The sequence below is a fragment of the Vulpes lagopus genome, chromosome 9 (assembly GCF_018345385.1).
Source record: "Vulpes lagopus strain Blue_001 chromosome 9, ASM1834538v1, whole genome shotgun sequence".
Taxonomy (NCBI): domain Eukaryota; kingdom Metazoa; phylum Chordata; class Mammalia; order Carnivora; family Canidae; genus Vulpes; species Vulpes lagopus.
In genome coordinates, this window is record NC_054832.1 from 52,732,623 (window position 1) to 52,747,382 (window position 14,760).

Consider the following 14,760-nt stretch of genomic DNA (forward strand, 5'->3'; position numbering starts at 1 on the left):
TGGCTAAATGCAACCACTTTTCTATGAGCTCTATCTCAGGTCATACCGTTTTTAAAATCTCATGGCCAGACAACGACAAACTAGATGAAATGTTGTCATTTGGAACCAGTGTGCCCAGAGTTTAAAAGAAAAAATTTTTGCCCCTTGGATCCTAATTTCAGTAACTCATTTTTTCTGTGGATATTTATTTAAGGCTGGTTGAGAAGGGTGCTGTGATGGTCCAAGCTACTATCAATACATAATTGACTAGAGCTGTTTGAATAATTGATCATATTTTAGGTAACTGTTTAGTATACTAGTATTCTTTCTGTATTTTGAAATAATTCATTTTAGAAATTACTTAAGTATCTGGGAAACACAAGCGCTTACTTACATGCAGCATAGGTTAGCACTCACTGTATCTAGTAATTTAGATTGTGAGTAGCCTACCCTGTCCACTTTTTTCCTACTGCAATTAAGAGGAAATCTCATAATGTCCCATCCTGAGTGATCTGGTCTTGCCTGTTTCTCCAGTTCCACCTCGTTCCTTGCCCAGTATGCTGTATCCACACTGAACTTATTTCAGGTCCTCAAACACTTGAGAGTCTTACTTGGCTGGACCTTTTGCACATGCTGATCAGTCTGGAATGCTATGCTCTTGCCTCTTTCCTGGCTGGCTGCTTTATAGACCTTAGATATTAGTCTAAAAGTAACTTTCCTAGAAAAGCCTTCTTTGACTATCTGTTTCCTCTCTCCTATTTTTCTCTAACATAGCCCCGAGATTTTCCTTTCACAGGGCTCATACAATTTGTTACTATTTGTTTGTGTGTTGTCTCTTTCCTACTAGACTATAAACACCTTGAGAGCAGGAGCTGCATCTAACTTATTCATTATTGAATTCCTAGCACATGGCCTAGCACAATGCCAGGCTCTCAATATGTATTTATTGAATGAATGTATGAATACTGGATTGGAAAAATACACATAATGTTAGTTCTGTGAATTAGGAATTGCTTTGTATGGGTTTATATTCTATTAATCTCAACATATATTTAGAAGAAATATTCATATAGCATCAGTATTGAATCATACATACAAAGATATTCAGACTTACAGTAGTAAAGATGATTTTAAAATACTTTTGAAGAACACCAGTTCTCCAAGGATTTGTGGTCACTAGAATAGATGTGGAAGGTTTAGAAGATTGTGTTAAATCTTGCTTATACTGTGACATAGCCTGGAAATCATCTTAATCATGTTTTCATTCTTTCAGTCATTTTTTTTAAAGATTTTTATTTAATTACTTGACAGAGAGAGAGAGAGAGAGAGAGCGCAAGTACAAGCAGGGGGTGGGGAGAGGGAGCAGCAGACTTCCCACCAAGCAGGGAGCCCAACATGGGGCTGGATCCCAGGACCCTGGGATCATGACCCGAGCCGAAGACGCTCAGCCGACTGAGCCACCAAGGCACCCCTCTTTCAGTCATTTGAAAGAGATCCTTGGTAAAAATGTTTTCTTCCTGAGACTTTTTAAAGCATAAATAGTGTAAATTTTCTCTCTTCAAAAAGTCCAGTAAATTCAAGTAGTTGATTCTAATCAGTTGAGGTTTTTTCTGCACCTAACAATCACTGGTCTAATCTTTGCTTTTCTGTACTTATGTAAAAGCGTAATTTAACTTTCTTTAACTCTTACTAGATGCTCTAGAGACCAAGATGAGTTCCCTATAGTAGGCCATGGCCCAACAGGAAACATGCATAAACAGTTATTTATAATTCAGTGTAGTCAAGCGAGGGAGTTATGCTCTCAAGAACTACTTCAACCAACTTGAGGGCATCAGAGTCAGTTTCCTACAGGAAGTGGCACATAAAGTAGAACTTCAAGGGTGCATAGAACTAAACTGGGAGAAGTGGAAATAAAGGGCACAGCATGCACAAAGACAAGAAGCATTGAAACAAGAAGTATTTCACTGTGTTCCAGGCATCATAAGCAGTTCAGTGTCCCTGGAGCATAAATTTTGGAGGAGTGGAAACTGTTGAGGCTCGAGAGGTAGTCAGGGCCAGATGCAGGAAAGGGAGCTTGTATCTTATTAGGGCGCTTGGACTTTATACTCTAGGCCATGGGGATCCACCAAACGGTTTCATGGGAATTGTTAATAGTTAATCTCTCTGGGAATATATCCAAAGGAAGTAAAAACACTAACTTGAGAAGATATATGCACCCCCATGTTCATAGCAGCATTATTTATAATAGCCAAGGCATAGAAACAATCTAAGTATCTATCAATAGATGAATGGATACAGATGTTGTCATATATGTATATATATCTATATAGACAAATATACGGACACACAATGGAATATTACTTAGCCATTAAAAAAAGAGAAAATCCTACCATTTGTGACAACATAGACAGACCTTGAAGGCACTATGCTAAGTGAAGTAAGACAGAAAGACAAATACTATATACACACTTGTATGTAGAATAGAAAAAAACAAAACCCATATGAAGAGGTTAGACTTGTGGTTACAGAGGAGGAGGATGGGAGAGGAAGAAGGAATTGGAGGAAGGTGGTCAAAAGGTACAGACTTCCAGTTATAAGATAAATAGAAGGAAAGGATACGATGTATAACATGATGACCACAGCCAGCACTGCTGTGTGATAGATAAGGAAGTTGTTAAAAGAATAAAACCTAAGAGTTTTCTTTTTTCTTTTTTTATACTGTATTTATATGGAAGATGGATGTTATCTGAACGTATCATGGTAATCATTTCACAATGTATGTAAATCCAACCATCGTGCTTTATGCCTTAAATTTATACAGTTATGTATATCAATTATTTCTCAATAAGACTGGGGAAAAAATAGTTAATCTCCAAGAACATGTGAATTGAAAAATTTTATGTAAATTACTTTCCATTTTTACACTACTAGCAGTTGGAAGAGACATATCATGAACAAAAACTTCAAAAGATTTACAATTGGGCACTCTTAATTGTGTTTATTCCAAACACTTTCCACATCAAAACGGATGTTTAAAATGAATAAATTTGATATTGTGAAGTAGTCCATCTTTAGTCCTGATGTTTATTAAATAGAAAGATTCAAAAATCATCCAATTATTCTTGGAAAATGTGCATGAATGTGTGGTATTTGGAACTCTATTTTAGAACCCAAATGTCATAGACATCTGGACACAAAAATTATGCAAGAGAGACCTTTAGAAATGTGTTACTAATTATTGACTCTTCCCTGCAACAACACAACTGAGCCTTTGTTATACGCACTATGTGCAGTACTGCTATAGACTGTGGCTTTTCACATTATGGTTTATTTTCATAAGATATTTCTCATAACTAGCATCACAAAACACTCCATGGAGTTAAAAATAAGGCTAGTAAGCCTCACAAACAAATGAATTATGTTAGCAGTGATGAACAGACTAAACAATAGCTTAGGAAAAATTGTATAAGGGAAGTAGAAGAAATATGATCAAGCTAACTGAAAATATAGGCAACTAGGAAAATTCAGGGTGACTAGCTATAATGGAGAGGCCATGTGCAGTTGCAGAATCAGTAGAACTGGACTTATGACTTACCAAATATGTCTATTCATCTCTCTGTGCCCTAATTTATTATCCATAACAAAATGATAGTGCTTTGTAGTATTAAGGTCTTCTTCTATTGTAAAATATAGATTATAAAAGTTTAAAATACCATGAGTTCAGCTACTATTAAGTACCTACTATATGCACTAGGGACAGTTCTCAGTGATAGTGTCTAAGAACCAGGCAAGATCTCGGTTCTTATAGAGCTTAAATTCTAGTAAGGAGGAAAGACAAGCTCTTTTTCCTCTAGTTGGGAAAGAGCTATAAATAAAATAATTGTAGCTAGTAGCAGGAAAATAAGACAGGATCATATTCTAAAGAGGAACTGGGTGGTCTGGGGCAACATTACAGAGACAAGCAGGGAATGGCTAAGACCTAAAGAAAGAAAAGCATCCAGATTTGTGAAATCCAAGAGCCAAGACATTCCTGCTGGAAGTTCCAGTGCCAAAGACCTGGGTAGGAAACAGACTAGACTTCCTTTAGAAACACAGAGAAGCCAGTGGGGCTGGAATATAGAAATGAATGGAAGGAGGACAAGAAAAAAGGTAAACTAAGTCATGTAGATCCTGACAGACTATGGTAGGAAGTTTGAATTTTATTTTAAGTGCAATGGGCAGCACCAAGAGTAATTTAAGCTGGAAAGTATCATGATCTAATTTATTTAAAAATATCATGTTGGCCGCCGTGTTGGGGCTTCATTGCAGATGGCACAGTGAAAGCAAAGAAACCAATGTCAGAGGCTATTGTAAAATGCCGGGTAAGAGACAATGGTGACTTAGACTAGATGAAGAAAGAGAGGCCTGAAATATGTTGAGTGGTGATATATTGTTCTAAATCTTTGTATTTAAATGTCTTCAGTGTTAATGTGATATTTTAGAAGGTGGATCAGATTAACTCATAAATTTTGTAACCTTGATTTAAACTCAATGAAAAATGAAGGAGGTTAGTTAGGATAAGATTAATACCAAATAAATGTCATTTGCTCTGAAAATTTCTTTTTTTTTTTTTTTAATTTTTATTTATTTATGATAGTCACAGAGAGAGAGAGAGAGAGAGAGAGAGAGAGAGGCAGAGACACAGGCAGAGGAAGAAGCAGGCTCCATGCACCGGGAGCCCGATGTGGGACTCGATCCCGGGTCTCCAGGATCGCGCCCTGGGCCAAAGGCAGGCGCCAAACCGCTGCGCCACCCAGGGATCCCCCTGCTCTGAAAATTTCTATACTGAATTTGGTGCCATATGTATTTGGGGATTTTCACCCAGGTTTGCAAATAAAGAAAAATGGGGAATTTAGAAGAATAAATCATATATCTTTATGATAATTTGACCAGCATGGATTCCAGTAGAATTATATATTTTTAAATATGAATTTATTATTTTATGAAGCATTACAGTAGATATTTTCAAAAGATGGTCTCCTTACTTTGAATAATTCCCTCTAAGCCAGTTTGGCACAATTAAACAACTGGGACTATCCTTTAAAAATATATAAAATGTACCATTTCTGTTGCAGTTTCATTACATTTGTAAAGTAATACGGAAAAATAAACTGGCCAGTAACAGTAGAAAATCAAGATGTGGGGATCCCTGGGTGGCTCAGCGGTTTGGTGCCTGCCTTTGGCCCCGGGGCGTGATCCTGGAGTCCCGGGATCGAGTCCCGCATCGGGCTCCCGGCATGGAGCCTGCTTCTCCCTCCTCCTGTGTCTCTGCCTCTCTCTCTCTCTCTCTCTATCATAAATAAATAAATAAATAAATCTTTAAAAAAAAAAGAAAAAAAATCAAGATGTGTACTCAATTCTAAGAGAGCTAAGGAATAAAGGATGTTAAAATTACCTGCTTCTTATTTAAAGATATTAGCATGCTGTATCAAAATGTATAATATAAACATAGATACTTCTTAGGTTTACAAAATGTCATTTGTAGGCTGCTTACTTAAAACTTGGGAATAATTTTCCCATAGAAATAATATAACCTCCCAGGCCAGTCCAAAAAAATATGTTTAACCAGTATATCACTATGTAGTCAAATATTATTGAGTGGTACCATACGTTAAGGTTACAGGAAGCATAAGGGCCTCCTTATGTAAGAGGAATATGAAGAATAAAAATATTCCCATGCTTTCTCTAGATATAGGCATAACTCTGGAAAATTACCTTGCCATATAATAATTTTGGCAACTCTGCTCTGAAAGTACTGGCTCTGGGCAGCTCAGGTGGCTCAGTGGTTTAGCACCGCCTTCAGCCCAGGGCCTGATCCTGGGGACCGGGGATCAAGTCGAGTACCATGTCAGACTCCCTGCATAGAGCCTGCTTCTCCCTCTGCCTGTGTCTCTGCCTCTTTCTCTGTGTCTCTCATGAATAAATAAATAAAATCTTTAAAAAAGTCCTGGCTCTTATATTACTTGCACACCTACTAGTTAGTTGAACCCTATTTTGTATACTCCTCAAATTGCTCTTTTCCCTCAAATTATCTGCCTCCTCTACTCGCCAAATTATTCTGGTTTTTCTTCAGTGTCATTTAAAAGTTAGGAAAGCAATCTGACTAAACAACATATTAATCTATAAATGACTGGTCAATAATTAAACTTCAGAACTATGTGTACCTCAAAAATGGATGCCTATTAGCCTGACTGAATTCCTAACATAAATTCAGGCATTCTGGTAAAGTAAAAGGATTTTACACAATATGGGATAGCATATATTAAAGAGAAAAAGAATGGAGCTGCATAATTTTTCCTACTTTCTTTACTTCTAGAGTCTCAGCTCCATGTACAAATTCCTTGATGTATTTTTAACCAAGTTGGTCTTTATTACAGTTCTTTGAGTGGGTAATGCCCTGTTTACAGAAGAAATTGATATATCTCTACTTTTCTCAGCCATATATCAATAATCCATCCCATTAGAACATAGCCCTGTTGAGCTTTTTCCCCCAACCAGGGCTAAGTACCAATCCTTCACTCATCTAAGAGTTTTTCCCCTCCACTGAAATGGTTCTTGAAGTCTTTCACGTTTTCTATAAAGTTTTCCTAGGCAGGTCAGAGAACAGAGAACAGTAACTGCATATATGGTGTCACTCCGTCTGGAGCTGAAGACACCTACATCTTTGCCTCCTGTTTGGTGATACATAGTAGAAAGACCAGTTTTTGTGTTGGTGCTGTTACTAAGCTTAAGCAAATCATTTCCATTTTGTGTGTCTGTTTCCTTATCCAACTGGAAGATGGACATGTGTGTATAGGGAGTTGTAAGGGGTATGTAATACCTGGTCATCTTCTCTACCAAATTGATATCCAGATCAAATAAAATGATTTATGTGAAAACTCTTTGAATAAATAGAAAGCACTGTATTTTAAAACACAGCTATTTGTTGAGCTCTCACTGTGTCCTGGCAGTGTTCAGTATTTCTCTATGCTTTATATCATTTAATCAACAAACAAGAAGGTATTGGTAACTCCATTTTACAGAGGAGGAAATGGAGGCTTAGATCAGTTAAATGCCAAATGTCCAAAGGATGTGGGCAGATCACTATAGTCCTATGGCATGTCAGTGGTAGAGCTGGGCTGTGAACCCAGGCCTGTCTGGCTCCAGTGCCTGTCTCTTCACACTGGATTATACTGCAACCCATTCTACACATGTTAAGTCAGTATGAGCTGCCTCATTTATTTTTATGAACCCTACATACACTTATCCCTAAAACATACACTCTAAATCCAATTTATTAATTTTATGGTGACTTACTCTACCAATTTTGCTGTTCATGTGTTACATGTTAATGTACTCTGTAAAATCATAGACTTCTTTAAGGTCCATTTTCTCTAGCGTTATTTATATAGTTCTTAACACAGATGTATAAGCAATCTTTCTAAATATTTTATGATGAGGAGGAGGAAGAATCAAGAATCTAGGTTGGGGGAGGGTGAATGAATCTATTGAAAAGGGTTCACAAAACAAATACTCCTCACAGGAACAGCTGAAAGTTTTAATATTTCTAAGTGGCCAGCTATAGTATAGTTAAGCACCAAAATATGCTAATATTGTATAAAGATAATTTTAAAAATTGTGTGTGGGTAGTGAGTTGTGAGTCACATACTGAAAGAGGCTTAGCTTTTTTTTTTTGTATTATATAAATAATTGGAATCACATTTCAGAAAAGCGTCCAAAATAGAGCAACTAGGATTAAAACTTTAAAAAAATACACTAAATAATTTCTTTTTTCTTAGAAGCTGGCATTGATTTATATCTATATAGTAGATCAAAACCAAGTATATTTTATCTCTGTTATACAGGTGTGAACATAATGCAGATAATATACAAGTTATGCCCCTCAAGGCCATAAATAATTGTGGCCAACCTTGGACAAGAAGTCAGGCATCCCAAGAGTGGAATTAAAAAAAAAAAATGAAGTCAAGTCCTGAACTACACAGAGAATACCGGTACACACACTCTCTTCTGAGCCTCTGTGACCACGGAAAACCACGGGGGAGATGATGTGAACAGAGAGCCTCTCTTTCTAGCCTCTGGCAGTGAGTAATTCTACCCAATATAACTTTATGAAGGTCACCTCCCATCTTCTGCTTTTGAGTAGAGGCAGAAAGAGAAATGTTTTGAAGGGTCAGTATGAGAAAGATTCAGCTCTTCATGTTTAATTTTGTCTCTTCTTTAAAACGTCATCTTGGGACTGTAGTTGTAAAGACTATCATGTGTCAGGTATAGTCAATATCGAGGGAACTACCGTTAGGTACTTCGAGAATGCTATTGCCTAGGAATGAAAATCAAAAAGTGTAAAAATATGGAGGATAAAACCTGTCTTCTGTAGATGAAACAGATCGTAATTGAATTCCTGAGAAAACTGCAACCAGCCAAGTCTTAATAAGGGTGTTCGCCTTACTCCTCAATCTACCTGTAAGGTGACTGAGAGGAAGTGAAAATCCTAACTTGGCCAGGACGAAAGGCCAAGTAGCGAACGTCAAGAGTAAGAGGGGTGAGTTCTGAGGTCACTGTTTACTATGCACTGTCTAAACAAAACAAGATAAAACAAAACAAGTCAAAATTGTTAGCAGACTGTAAGAATCTAGGCAGTGGGAAAGACCAAACCATCTCCCCAAACAGACAGTAGGTAGTGTTTCTCCTACACTGGTCAGGAAAAAGTCATTTACCCTACCAGACACAGGGTGTCCAGGTCCTGAAGAATAATTGTACTCTGTTACAGTGAAGTCAGGGATATTTCATCTGACTTTTTTTTTTACTTCTTATGGTCTGGAAGAAATGTCTTATAAGCCTGGCCAGTTTCCCTTTGCTGTGAGTCCACACTCAACAAGTGGCACTCTGATTTCTAATTTTACCTCCTGTTTAAGGCAGGAGTACATAGGAATAGCAGGGTATCTAAACATGTCTAGGGATCCCTGGGTGGCGCAGCGGTTTGGCGCCTGCCTTTGGCCCGGGGCGCGATCCTGGAGACCCGGGATCGAATCCCACGTCGGGCTCCCGGTGCATGGAGCCTGCTTCTCCCTCTGCCTGTGTCTCTGCCAATCTCTCTCTCTCTCTGTGACTATAATAAATAAATAAAAATTTAAAAAAAAATAAATAAACATGTCTATATCTTTTATTGTTAATACATTTGCATTTTGTTTTATATCTCAAGCTTTTATGGCCGTTGAGAGTCATAGCTATACCTAATAATTTAGTCAATTCACGTTCATTTTCAAAGTCAAATTTCTTAGACACACCTAGACGTATCTGGACTAAAATCTAAAACACGTGATCAGAGCAGAATAAGGCAAGTAAGTTGGTCAGCTAGCTTTTCTCTATGATTACTTTATGCTATAACTCCAACAATAGGAAGAAGATTTTTGTGGTAAATGAAACAATCTTTTGTACTTCATGACTGAAGACAAAGAATGAGCAAATGCTATAGGTGACAGAGGCAATAAAGCTGTTTCAACTCCAGGCATCCATCTGGCTTTTGAAAACATTTGCATGTGGGGTGCCTGGGTGGCTCAGACAGTTAAGTGTCTGCCTTCAGCTCAGGTCATGATCCCAGGATCCTGGGATGGAACCCTGCATTGCAGGGGAGGGTCTCTGCTCATCAGGGAGCTTGCTTCTCCCTCTTCCTCTACTTGCCACTCTGCCTACTTGGGCTTTGTCTCTCTGTCAAATAAATAAAGTCTTTTTTAAAAAATCGCATGAGAGTTAAAAAATTTTCAAGTTGTCTGCATTCCCAATATCATTTAACATAGCTAAAGACTATTATACAATATTAAAGGATGCAATCAATCTTTAAATTATGTGTCCTATTTCATGTTAGACATTTTGTACAATGTCTGGAAATCCAAACTGAACAAGGCATACAAATAAATAAAACGATCAATGATAAATTGTGAGAGTGTGTACAAGGTGTAGTGATGGCAAGAGAAAGAGAAGTCCCTGCTCTTGGGGCTAAGAAAGCTCCCCTTGAGCTAGGTTTTGAAAGAAATGCAATGTACTGCTCTCTTGGCCTAGGAGGAGAAAGGGAATTCCAGGTAGAGGAAATAGCTGGGAACCAAAGCCTGGAAATTATGAAACAGATTGGTTTGCACAGCACATTGCTGGAATATTGTTTAAGCAATGGGAAGAGGTAGAAGGCATGCCTGTTAATGACTTGTTCAAGAGGGGGTTGGAGGGGTTGTTTGTTGATACTGAAAATAGGGAAACAGCATGACATTAAGAAAAGTATAGTTGTCATGACAAAAAGGCAAAGGTGAGCAGGAGAGAAGGAGAGCAACAAAAAGAGTGTAGGTCCTGAATTGAGGCAGTTGTAATGAGACTAAAAAAGAAAAGGCAGGTTTGAGAATGGTTTGGCAGCTAGAATCGGTAGGGCTTGGTGACAGATTGTATTTGGGGGCGAGAGAGGGAGGAACTAGCATAACGCCCAAATTACTGGCTTTGGAACATAGGGATCTTTTATTATATCTTTCTCTAAACCATTATACATTATTCATTGTGAGATTGAAGATGTGCCTTAGTCGGAAACATCATTCATTTCCGACTAAGGGAATCCCTAGATTAGAAATCAACCCCACCTACTCCCATCTATGCTTTTCCTGTCCATTTTGTGCTTTTCTCAGGAAACTATGAGATCTGGCTCCAGGGGAATAAAACAAAAACAAAAACAACATGTATAACTAAAACAGACCTATTGTCCTAGAGAAAGAAATATGAAAGCCAGAAGATACAATTAAACACATTTGGAATGCTTAGAACTAAGTGTCCATGGCTTTATCACAGACTGTAGCTGTACTCTGCCTGGGTTTCATTAAGCATAGAAACTGGCTTTCAATAGCAAAAATGTAAAACCTTGTTCAAGTTACAGGATAACCAGAGACTTGTGCTTGAAAATTTAGATATATATTAACAAAATTCCATCTTGACTTTTTCTATTGGATAAAAATAATAAAGCAAATATATAATATTCTAAATATGTATTGCATTCTCATATTAAGGATGTTTGAGGGTTAAAAGGTTTACAGGGATATCATTTCTCAGATTTTGCTCAGAGTGTCATATTGCTTCATATCTTGTCTCTGTGTGGCCATTAGGGAGGCATTCTAGTGTCATGGTTGGTAAACTAAGCCCTGGAATTAGATTGTCCCAATTCAAACACTGGGTCTGTCACTTATGCCTTTGGGCACTTCATCAGTTGCCTCTATTATCTTCTCTCTCTCTCTCTCTCTCTCACACACACACACACACACACACACACACACACACACATACACACAAAACTAATAATATCAACATGATCCCTGGGTAGAGCCCAGTTCCAATAGAAATACTAGACCGGATTTGACTTCAAGAAATATATGATCTAATTCAGTGGTTCTCAAGCTTTATTGGGCATTTGAATTACCTGGAGGGCTTGTTAAGACACAGATTGCTGGACTCATCCCCACATTTTCTAATTTAGTAGATCTGGGATGGGGATCAAAAGTTTGCATTTCTAGCAAATTCCAGGTGATGGTCTGGGGCCCATATTTTGAGAAATACTGATCTAAGTGAAAAGAGAATTCTTTAGAAAAAAAGAAGAAAGTCATAATAGTACTTAGAAGACATGAGTATACAGTTTGTCATGACACTGTTTAGGAAGCTAGACTATAGATACTGGGAATCCAATGGTTGATGAACCATTCGTTTAAGTGAGAATCACTAACTTTGTTTTAGTGGTAGGATGACCTTGAGTTTCCACCACTGTAGGAATTCATTCACATAATTAGAGTGTGCATTAGCCCCCAACTCAGAGAAACCAATTAATTCAACTTACCTTTTCCAGTATTTCAGGGTTTTATGCTTGAACCTGAACCAGACCAAAGTATGAACCACTAACTGGATATACCAGACTAATTTGTTGAACTTCAGAACTAAATTAAATCCCAGATACCCTTAAACCTTTCCCTCAATTCTGAACCAAATGAAAGAGATTTGTTTGTTTAACAAACAAACAAACAAACAAAAAAAAAAGTGAGCTGGTTCAAATTAGAAACAAAACTTTTAGTTTTTTTAAAACAATTGAAATCAAAGAATATATTTCCTAACACACCAATTCATTAAAAGTGAAAGGAAACAAAACAAAATGTTGTTTAAGATATTCCTATACTACATAATAAGTAGTTGACTGAAGTGCTAAAATAGTAAATCCTGCTAAGAGTCTGGGTCCCAGCAAGAAAGAGCATTCCACTCACAGGGTTCAAATCAAAACACTTTAATGAAAGACTCCTTACAGTGATGTGGGAAGGGATTTAAGGAAACAAAAGAGGGATGTTGGAGTATCAGAAGACTGGCAACAGCAGAAAATCATGACCAAGGGGTCTAAGAGGCTGAAGAAGAACATGGCCTTTACTCAGCCCAGTGAGAAGAGGAGGCATGGAAAAGAGGCTGTCAGGCTGGAGATTTAGGCCTGGAGAATGCCTCCCCTCCCACCTCTGTGTATCACAACATACACAAAATAGAGTTGCTAAATCAAGAAGGAAATGGAGAAGAAATACCTCAGCCTTTCCCTCTTCCCAGCCTCTGATCACTTCCTGATGCCTCCCCCCCCTGTCTGAACTGAAAATCTGGTGTCTGTGGAGTCCAGTGGAGCCCCGGTGACTGATCTGCAGGGGTCTGCTTTCTGACAGGGCAGGGCAAGTGGTGGAGGGCAAATGGAGATTGACCAGCACAATCTCTCTTTTTACTAAGATAATGCTAGACGTTAGATGAAGTATTAGTAACTGAGTTAATGTATGTAAAATTCTTAGAAAAGTCCCTGGCAATAAAGAAGCACCATACTCTCAAAGTTAGCTATTATTGTTGCTACAGGCTGCCACTGTTTTGTGGATAAGGAAACGAAGGCTCATGGTCTTTAAGCAACTTCTCGTTGGTTAGCACTAGTGACAGAGCCCATGCTCAAATCCAGGTTTTCAGATTCTAATTTTGTATAAATTCTGCTATGAAAAATGACTACCGTAACATACAAGGTAATGTGTTGCATGCATAATTAATTTTATAATTTCTTGCAGAAAAAAAAGCATCTTTACTCTCTGGACCTGACTAAAGAAATCTGAAACCAGATTAATACCTTATATAAAAAAAATAAAATAAAATGAACTTCATTTCAAAGATATTTCTGCACATATAATAATAGTTGAAGTAATAGTAATGATGATATTAGTAGTAATAGTAATAGCTGTTAAAATTTTTGAATGTTTATTTTATGTCTGGTACTATGCTATATTTCATGTCTTATACTAATATAACCACGGTATGGTTTTTTTAGTATATTGACACACAATGTTACTCTAGTTTCAGGTGTATTATTCTATGCTCACCACAAGTAGAGCTATCATCTGTCACCATACAATGCTATTACAATACTACGGACTATATTCCCTATGCTGTACCTTTTATCCTTGTGACCTATTCATTCCATAACTGAAAGCCTGTATATCTCACTTCCTTTTACCCATTTTGCCCATTCCCCTCCCCCCATGTCACCCATTTTTGATTTCCTGTTTTTCTTTATTTTTTTTCAGCTTGGAAATCATCCACTTGGAGGATTTTGCAATTGGTGAGTTAAATATGTTTTATCTGAGTCTGCTGGCCCTTGACTGACCATTTAAGGTTTTATAAAATCATTTTAAATGTAAAAAAAAAAAAAAAAAAAAAAAAACCCTCCCAGATAACAATATATTTTTTTCCCTATAACGGTTGGGAAACGTGTTTATCCCATTATCTTGCCATGATACAACATTAGCCCTAAGGTCATGAGTTGGCCATGCATTCAGTATTTGATTACATGAAATAAGACATCTTGAAAATAAACATAGCTAGCTTATTTGTGTCAAGTCAGCTCTTTTGGCAACAGATATTAAACAATGAGATAACCATTTACCCTTAGGTCTTTGCATTTTAGATTTTTGGAGTTTCAATTCATAGAAGGTATAATCAACAAGCTGAAAAGTAACATGTACATTTTCAGTCAGCTAAAGAAACAAACAAGAAATGTTTGTTTTTTTTTCCCCTGTGGGGATGTTTTCTACCCTGTCACACTATCTGTCAATTTTTCTCTGATGATGGAGCAGTTATCAGACAAGGGCACTCTAACCAGTGCCTCATCATGAAATTTCAGTTCTTTCTTGGCAGTCAAGTTTCAGAGTTGTCACTAAGAGTCTGTGTAGCAGTAGCATTAGAGAGATGGCTCTATTTTGAAAATCAACCGCATGAAAGAAAACAATCTTAGATGTGTGCCCTATGCTTCACTTCCTGTTTTGTCATCTACTTACAGCACGGGTTGGCCCAAAAGAAATTACCTAGTTATAGTATAAGTCGAACCATATGAAAATCCAATATTTGGCCAATAATTGATTGCTAAATGCCAATTTGATATCAGACGGCAGTGTCTTATGTTTGTCCTAATAGTTCTGATACTGATTGAAGCAGTCCATGCCCATGGAACAGTGACATTTCATTTGCAGCCTCTTATAAAATTCACACTGTTGGTAAACATATTGTCTTTGCACATTCAACAAATGAGGGTCACTTTTAATTTGTTCCCCTGAAATCTTTTGTTGAGGATTTCAGGCAAATATGAACATCCAAGAAATCTGTGCAGTGGAGATTTTAAGGTGTCTCTAAAGGGTTTATATGTGTAAAGTGTCTGACCAAATTCCTGGC

The 14,760-nt window shown here is 37.4% G+C and overlaps 1 long non-coding RNA gene across 5 annotated transcripts in view; it reads left to right on the plus strand.

Annotated features, from left to right (window-relative positions):
• The window catches only part of LOC121498931, a 139,842-nt gene that overhangs the window by 34,261 nt on the left and 90,821 nt on the right, over nt 1-14,760 (plus strand). For all 5 annotated transcript variants that reach the window (XR_005989950.1, XR_005989949.1, XR_005989948.1 and 2 more), the window contains 2 exons: nt 7,863-8,099; nt 13,620-13,654. This is a non-coding gene — a long non-coding RNA (uncharacterized LOC121498931). The remainder of the gene's footprint in view (nt 1-7,862; nt 8,100-13,619; nt 13,655-14,760) is intronic.